Source organism: Phodopus roborovskii, unplaced genomic scaffold, assembly GCF_943737965.1.
Source record: "Phodopus roborovskii unplaced genomic scaffold, PHOROB, whole genome shotgun sequence".
NCBI classification, from domain to species: Eukaryota; Metazoa; Chordata; class Mammalia; order Rodentia; family Cricetidae; genus Phodopus; species Phodopus roborovskii.
In genome coordinates, this window is record NW_026126571.1 from 18,520,041 (window position 1) to 18,528,703 (window position 8,663).

Genomic DNA, 8,663 nt, shown 5'->3' on the forward strand with positions numbered 1-8,663 from the left:
GGACAAAAAATAAGCAGAGGAACATTAGAATTAATTGATATAATATATTAAATTTATTTAGCAGATATTTATTGATTATTCTACCCAAACACCAAAGAATTTATATTTTTCTCAGCAGCTTATGGAACTATCTCTAAAATATACCACATCCTGGGGTGAAAAACAAATATTAACAAATTTAGAAATATTGAAATAACTAAGTGTATCCTATCTGATCACAATGCAATAAAAGTTAAAGTCCACAGCAAACAAATGTAGTAAGTACACATACTAATAGAGAGTAAACAAGATGAAATAAAAGTTTCCTAGAATAAAGTGAAATAAATGAAAGCAAAATTTCTGGGACATATTAAAAGCAGTCCCACAAGGGAAATGTATAGCTTTAAGTAATGACACTAGAGAAACAAGAAAGAGCACAAACAAGCTACTTAATGATGCACACTTGGTTTGAATCATTAATAATAAACATTGAATCACCAATAATGTGTCAGTGTTGCATTAAGGAAAGAAATCAAAGCACTTCTCCTTGGCATAATTTAACCAAAAGTCGGGTCCATTATGACTCTTGCATACCTATTTCATCAATACCTTACTCTCCTCTAGTGCCCTTTAGCATCCCCTTACCCCTCCCTCCACAATCTGTGATAGCCTGGAAGGCTTTTTCAAAAACCCCACTGATGAGATTATTTGTTCTGGAGGTCTTTGATTTAATGGGGTCTTGAATCCAGACTCTTACCCATTCTAGTTTTAGGCTTTCTTTTTGTATACACACATGACCCATTAAAGCCATTCCCAGGCCACCACTGATTGCCAGATGGCTTTAGAGAGTTGCCAGTTTCAGTGTTTATCTCTCTGGATTGATCTTTTCTCATTGATTCTTATCTCTAGGCATTCTTTTTATTCTCATGCCAGCTCAGATAAGTCTAAGAGATTTAAAGGATGCTTTATTGACAACTTGGGTGTTCTGTACCAGGAGTCATTCCAAGCCCTTCAAACTGCTGACCACATAATTGCAGCACAGCCTGGCTCTGACTCTTCTTGGATGTTGTCTCCTATTACTCCAGTCTGTAGTCAGGTGGAACTTATAGCTGGTTGTAGGATGCAGATAAATACCATTGATGCAGGTAAGCTACAGAGCAATTATTATTCATGGAAACTGAAATGGGAGGGCCAGGGAAGATATAGAAATGACTACTTGAGTTGGGATTTGAAAAGGAAAAATAGAGTGAGGTGAGCTAACAAAGGCATGAAGGTGTGAAATATGACACTGAAACCTCCATGCCCAAGTGGATACTTGGGTATCCACTGTCTAGTACTGTCTAGTCTTGTCTCGGGGTACCCTAGAGTTCAGATCAATAGCTTGGTCTGTCAGCCAGCAGTAGTCTTGTGCCTAGTTCTACAGACCTAGTGCCTCATGTCCCAGACATAGTCAGTCTGTATAAGGTCAGCTCTTGCCTGTACTCCCTTCCAATTCATGTGCCTTCCTTGGGCTTATCCATCTTCTGGGGTTAGAGTACTGCTACATCCTTACTTGATCTACTGGGAATGGTATATAGCATAGTTCTCTGCCTTCTCTCCATTCTCTACTAGGAATTTTGCTAATCACTCCTCATAGACTTCTCTCATTTTCTGCTCTCAAATACTTCATGAAGGAAACTAGGCTTGGGCTTTATTGTGTTGGTACACAGATCCAGGATGTTTTGATCATCAATGTTTCCTGTGAGTGAGGAACCTGAGTGGACATGCTCAAGAGAGGAAGTGATACGGGGCCCTCTGCTCACTGTCGATCACATTAGACCCCTAAGGTATTCTAAAATAAAGGAAATTGTAGTTCTAGTCTTTTTGGAAGAGAAGAAAAGAAAAACAAAAATCTTGAAGTGGCTCCCAGATACATGCCTCCTGTCTAGAACTCTCTTCTGAGTTTTGGATCTCTATATTCATCTTTTTTTTTATTTAGTATTTATATTTAGTCATTTCAGGAGAACCTCAAAAGTGCAATTTTCATCTCTCAAATTCTGCTGCTCATCTCAGCCCTTGTACTGGTCAAGGCCACAGGCTAAGAACCAGAACAGCAGTCTGATCTTGGGTTCCCCAAAATCCTACTACGTCCATCCTTGTTTCTGCTTCAGCGGCCATTCCCTAGGCCCACTTCCTCACTGTCACTCATTCGTTCTCCCTGGTCATGCTCTCTAACCCATTTTCTGAAATAATCCAGAGTGAGCACACAAAACCTCAGCGTCCAAAGCATCATCTGTGGGCCAGCACCATTGGTACCTTGTGGGAATTCATTAAAAATGCAGGACCCCAGGCCATCCTGACAGGTGTAAGGATGGTATCTCATACCAGTTTTGATTTGCATTTCCCTGATGGCTAAGGATGTTGAACAATTTCTTAAATGTCTTTCAGCCATTTTAGATTCCTCTAGTGAGAATTCTCTATTTAGTTCTGTACTCCACTTTTTATGATAATATTTTTAATTTAAATTTGAAACAAGATTGTTTTATATGTCAATCCCAGTTCCCTCACCCTCCCTTCTTCCCCTGTCCCCCCCTCAACCCCTATCCCAACCCCTTTCTGCTCCCCAGGGAGGGTGAGGCCTACCATGGGGGATCTTCTAAGTCTGTCACATCATGTGGAACAGGGCCTTGGCCCTGCCTCATGTGTCTAGGCTGAGAGAGTGTCCCTCTATGTGGAATGGGCTCCCAAAGTCCATTTGTATACCAGAGATGAATACTGATCCACTACGAGACACCCCATAGACTACACAGTCTCCCTAACTAACACCCACATTCAGGAGGTCTGGGTCGGTCCTATGCTGGTTTCCCACTTATCAGTCTGGAGTCCACAAGCTCCCCTTTGTTCAGGTCAGCTGTTTTTGTGGGTTTCTCCAGCCTGGTCTTTGCTCCTCACTTCTCCCCTCTCTGCAGCTGGATTCCAGGAGTTCGGCTCAGTGCTTAAATGTGGGTGTCTGCTTCTGCTTCCATCAGCTACTGGATGAAGGCTCTAGGATGGCATAAAAGGTAGTCATCAATCTCATTATTGGGGCAGGGCATTTAAGGTAGCCTCTCCACTAGTGCCTAGATTGTTAGTTGAAGTCATCCTTGTAGATCTCTGGACATTTTCCTAGCCAGATTTCTCTTTAAACCTAAAATGGCTCCCTCTATTATGGCATTTTTTTTTTGCTCTCCTCTATTCTTCCCCTTACCCAATCTCCCTGCTCCCTCATGTCCTCCTCTCCCCCCCCCTTCTCCCATTCTCTTTCTCCTAACTCCCTCTCCTATCCCACCATGATCCAATTTGCTCAGGAGATCTTGTCCCTTTCCCTTCTCAGGCTCTTCTTTGTTTCCTAGCTTTTCTGGCAGTATGGATTGTAGGCTGGTAATCCTTTGCTCTATGTCTGAAATCCACATATGAGTGACTACATACCATGTTCTTCTTTTTTGTGATAGTGTTTCCTCACTCAGGATGGTTTCTTCTAGTTCCATCTATTTGCCTGCAAATGTCAAGATTCCATTGTTTTTTTTTTTTTTTTTCCCGCTGAGTAGTATTCCATTGTGTAAATGTACCACATTTTCTTCATCAATTTTTCCATTGAGGGACATCTAGGCTGCTTGCAGGTTCTGGCTATTACAAATAATGCTGCTATGAACATAGTTTAACAGATGTCCTTGTTGTATGAATGTGCATCTTTTGGGCGTTTGCCTAAGAGTGAGATTGCTGGATCTTGTGGTAGACTGGTTTCCATTTTCCTGAGTAAACTGGCTGTACAAGTTTGCACTACCACCAGTAATGGAGGAGTGTTCCCCTTTCTCAACACTCTCTCCTGAATGAACTGTCTTTGGTGTTTTTGATTTTAGCCTTTCTGATAGGAGTAAGATGGTATCTCAGAGTTGTTTTGATTTGCATTTCCCTGATGGCTAAGGATGCTGAGCACTTTCTTAAGTGTCTTTCAGCCATTTTAGATTCCTCTATTGAGAATTATCTATTCAATTCTGTATCCCACTTTTTAATTGAATTATTTGATGTTTTGGTAACTAGCTTCTTGAGTTTTTTGTATATTTTGGAAATCAGCCCTCTGTCAGAAGTGAAGATCTTTTCCCAGTCTGTGGGCTGACATTTTGTCTTGAAGCTAATTGTGGTCTCAATGTCTGTGCTACTGGTGTTATGTTAAGGAGGCAGCCTTCTGTAACAATTTCTTCAAGGGTACCTCCCACTTTCTTGTCTACGAGGTTCAGTGTGGCTGGGTTCATGTTGAGGTCTTTGATCCATTTGAATTAATTTTAGTTTGAAGTCTTATTTGTTAGTTATTAGGATAGCTATACCAGCTTGTTTCTTGGACCATTTGATTGGAAAATCTTTTCTCAATCTTTTACTGTGAGGTAATGTCTGCCTTTGAAGTTGAGGCATCTTTCTTGTATATAGCAAAAGGATGGATTCTGTTTTCATATCCATTCTATTAGCCTGTGTCTTTTTATAGGTGAGTTAAGACCGTTCATATTGAGGGAATATTAATTAACCATTGATTTTGACCTATTTCTTTTTTATTTGTTTTCAGTATTGGTATTGTGTGGTATTGTGTTTAGATCCCCCCCTTTTTTTTTGACTTTTGGTAATGTGGGATTATCTATTGCCTATTCTTTTTGTGAGTGTAGTTAACTTACTTGAGTTGGAGTTTTCCTTCCAGTACTTTCTGTGGGGCTGGATTTGTGGATATGTATTGTTTAAATCTGGTTTTGTCATGGAATATCTTGTTTTTTACATCTATAGTGACTGAAATCTTTGTGGGTATAGTAGTCTGGGCTGGCATCCATGGTCTCTAAGTTTTTGTAGAACATATATCCAGGACCTTCTGGCTTTCAGAGTTTCCATTGAGAAGTCAGGTATAATTCTGATAGGTCTTTCTTTATATGTTACTTGGCCTTGTTCTTTTGCTGCCCTTAATATTCTTTCTCTATTCTATATGTTTGTTGGTGCTTTGTTTATTATGTGTTGGGGGGGGAGTTGTTTTTTTATTTTTGTTTTTTTTTGGTCCTGTCTATTTGGCATTCTGTAAGCTTCTTGTACTTTCATAGGCATGTCCTTCTTTAGGTTGGGAAATTTTTCTTCTATGATTTTGTTGAATATGTTTTCTGTACCTTTGCGCTGGGCTTCTTTGACTTCTTCTATACCTATTATTCTTATGTTTGGTCATTTCATGTGTCCCATATTTCCTAAATATTTTGTGTTAAAGGTTTGTTGGACTTACAATTTTCTTTGGTCAATGAGTCTGTTTCCTCTAGTTTATCTTCAGCACCTGAGAGTCTATCTTCCATCTCTTGTATTGTCTTGATTATGCTTACATCTATAGTTCATGATCAGTTACCTGGATTTTCTATTTCTAGCATTCCCTCAATTTGTGTTTCTTTATTGTCTCTATTTTAGTTTTCAGGTCTTGAACTGCTTGAATTGTTTCCTTCATCTGTTCAATTGGCTTTCCTTGCTTTCTTTAACAGATTTGTTGATTTCTTGCAATTTTTGGTTTGTCTTTTCCTCCATTTCTTCCAGTTTTTTTTGTTTGTTTTTTCTTCCATTTCTTTAATGGATTGTTTTCATTTCCTCTCTATCATCTTTATAAAGTTATTTTTAATGTCATTCTCTTCCAGTGGGTGCCGGTTCAAGATAGGAATGGCAGCAGATGCTGGATGGCTCAGTCTGCCTCCAGATTTCTCTTGGTGATTCAGTGATGGGGCAGGTCTGGGGACCATGATTCAGGGTATTCAAACAGAGAAAGGTGCATAGGAAAAGGCCCAGCACTCACCTCTTCCAGTAGGTACTGGTCCAAGATAGAATGGTGGCCAAGGAGCAGTTTTTTTTTTTTTTTTGAGAAGCTCTACATAAATCCATAACCTCAGACAAGTAGGTGACAAGTTTTTACCTCCTTTGATATGAGGATATCCAAATATGTCTAGTATTAACTCTTTGGAGCTTGGAGAGTCAAGAAAATGATAACTATTTTAAAGATGTGGAAATTGAACTTCAGATAAGATAACATGTCAATTGTTACATTTATTTTTAGAGGTGAATCTGGGATTTCAATCCAGGAATGACTGACTTCAAATCTAAGGCTGTATTTTAGAGTCAGTGATTTAGAAGTAGTTGGGTTGGCTTTTTATGTCATGATTGAATGAATTAGTGAATCCATCCACCCACCCACCCATCTGTTCAGAGAAGGATTTACTCTCAGAGCAGGACAGAGGCACTGCAAGCAGAGCGAAAACTCTGGTAAGGGTCAAGGTGATGATGGTGAGGACAGAAAAGCCAGAAAGCCAGACAAGATAGTATTTGATACTTTTATTCAAACTAGAAGATGAACCCATTAAGTGATATGCATTGCTATGGTTAAGAAAGCAGGTACTGGGATAGGTTAGGGATTCAAATCCTGTCTTTATCATCTACTGGGGCTGTGAACAAGGGCAAAACATTCAGCCATTGTGCATTGACTGCCATGGAATGAGAATGATAATCCCATCACCTGCCCTGTGGTCCCCTGGTTGGGTGAAGTGGTTAATTTGGATGAAGCTAGTATGGCACTGCCTCGTGCACACAGAGAAGACCATCTATATTCTCATCACTGCTGCAGGCGCTGGAGTGTGGCAGGGCATCACGCATGTTGCCTTCCTTCATAAAGCTGATATTTTACTGGAAAGTACAAGGGGAGAAGGAAGCGCATTCTTGTATTTACAGAAACCACTGACATCTAGACAAAATTCTTTGACATTCCTTGCCTGGAGAACTGAGACCCGTGTTCTTTCCCGTTAAATCTGGATGGGTGTGTGATGCCTTCGAATGATCAGAGAAAGCCTCTCTGACTAGGGGCATGTTGGTCAGCTCATAAAGAAACAGGCTTTCCTGTGACATTTTCATAAACTAGGCCATTACAGCCCTACTCCCCCACCCCATTGCCTGTCCCCTCTGTCTTCTCTTGCTGGACTCCTCACTCCCAGATCTGCCTTCCCTATATACCCGATACTATTTCGTGTTCACTCTCCCTTCCCTTCTAGAGCCCTTCCCTCCTGCTCAGAGTTTCCTTTCTATGTGCCCACCGCGCCCTCCAGAAAATGTCAGTCTAGATTTCACACGGGAGAAAAAGTGATCGTTTGTCTTTCTGTCAGACTCATTTTGTTCAACACAATGATCTCCAATTTCATCCATTTTATGTGTCATCATTTCATTCCTTAGATCTTAATAACATTGCTTTGGGCACACTTGTCACAGTTTCTTCTTTCCTTCATCAATAATGCATCTCTAGGATGGCTTGATATCTTGGTTGTTGTGACCAGGACAGCAGGGGACATGGATGTGCAGGATCCCTGTACTGTGCTGACTTGGAGGCCTTCAGGTGTGCAGCATAAGTGGTAGTGTGGACTCCTACTGTAGCTCTATTTTTTTCATTTCTCTCTCTTTTAATTTAAATTAGAAACAATCTTGTTTTACATATCAATCCCAGTTCCCTCTCCTTTCAATCATCCTATGCCCCCCCATCCCACCCCCTTTCTGCTCCCTAGGGAGATGAGCCTTACATGTGGGGTCATCAAAGTCTGTCATATCATTTGGAGCAGGGCCTAGGCCCTCCCCCATGTGTCTAGGCTGAGGGAGTATCCCTCTATGTGGAATGGGCTCCCAAAGTCCATTCCTATATTAGGGATGAATGCTGATCCACTACCAGAGGGCCCATAGACTGCCCAGGCCTCCCAACTGACACCCACATTCATAGGCCTGGGTCAGTCTATGCTGGTTTCCTAGTTGTCAGACTGGGGTCCATGAGCTCTCCCTTGTTCAGGTCAGCTGTTTCTGTTGGTTTCTCCAGCCCGGTCTTGACCCCTTTGCTCACCACTCCTTCCTGTTTGAAACTGGATTCCAGGAGTTTGGCTCAGTGCTTAGTAGCTCTAATTTTTTAACTTTCTTTCTATTTATTCTTTGTGTCTTTCACATCATGTATCTTGGTCCCATTCATTTCCTGTTCTTCTGTATCTGCCCTCTGCCCTGACAGTTCCTGATCCCCTCATAAAATTTAAGAGAAAAAAAAAGTGTGTGTGTGTGTGTGTGTGGGTCTCATCATGGAAGCTGTAGTGTGATGGCGAGTCACACAATACATTCTTTTGTCCACATATCTTTACTTGTTCATTGCAGAGTCATTGGTCTGGTTCGAGGCCTCTGGTTTCTGTTAACCACTGATGCTGGGCCCTCACTGGGACTCCTCTTGGTTATCCTGCTGTTGCCCTGTGTTGTGGAGATCCTTCACGTGCTCCAGCAGATCCCAGATGGGGTGAATATTGGGGTGGGCCAACCTATAACTCTGGTTCTGGGCCTTGGTGGTTGCAGGTTTGTCGGCCCACTGGCTCTGCCTTGTTCTCACCATCAGGGTGAGCTCTCCAGCATCGCTCTTGCCTGTCCACCCTTGGAAGTGATGAGCAAGGGGTACGGCCAGTTCTCCTGCTTTCATGAGCTCGGGGTTGGGATCTCCCACACCTTCAGGGCCAGCTCTTCTGTGTTACCCAGGTATGGCACTGGGTCACTCTCCCCAGAGCTGCAGGGGAGGGGGCACGTGCCTCAGGTTGATGGGTGGGGAGGGAGGGACAGCATCTTTTCCCCATCCATGCCACCACATGACAGGTGAGTGACGG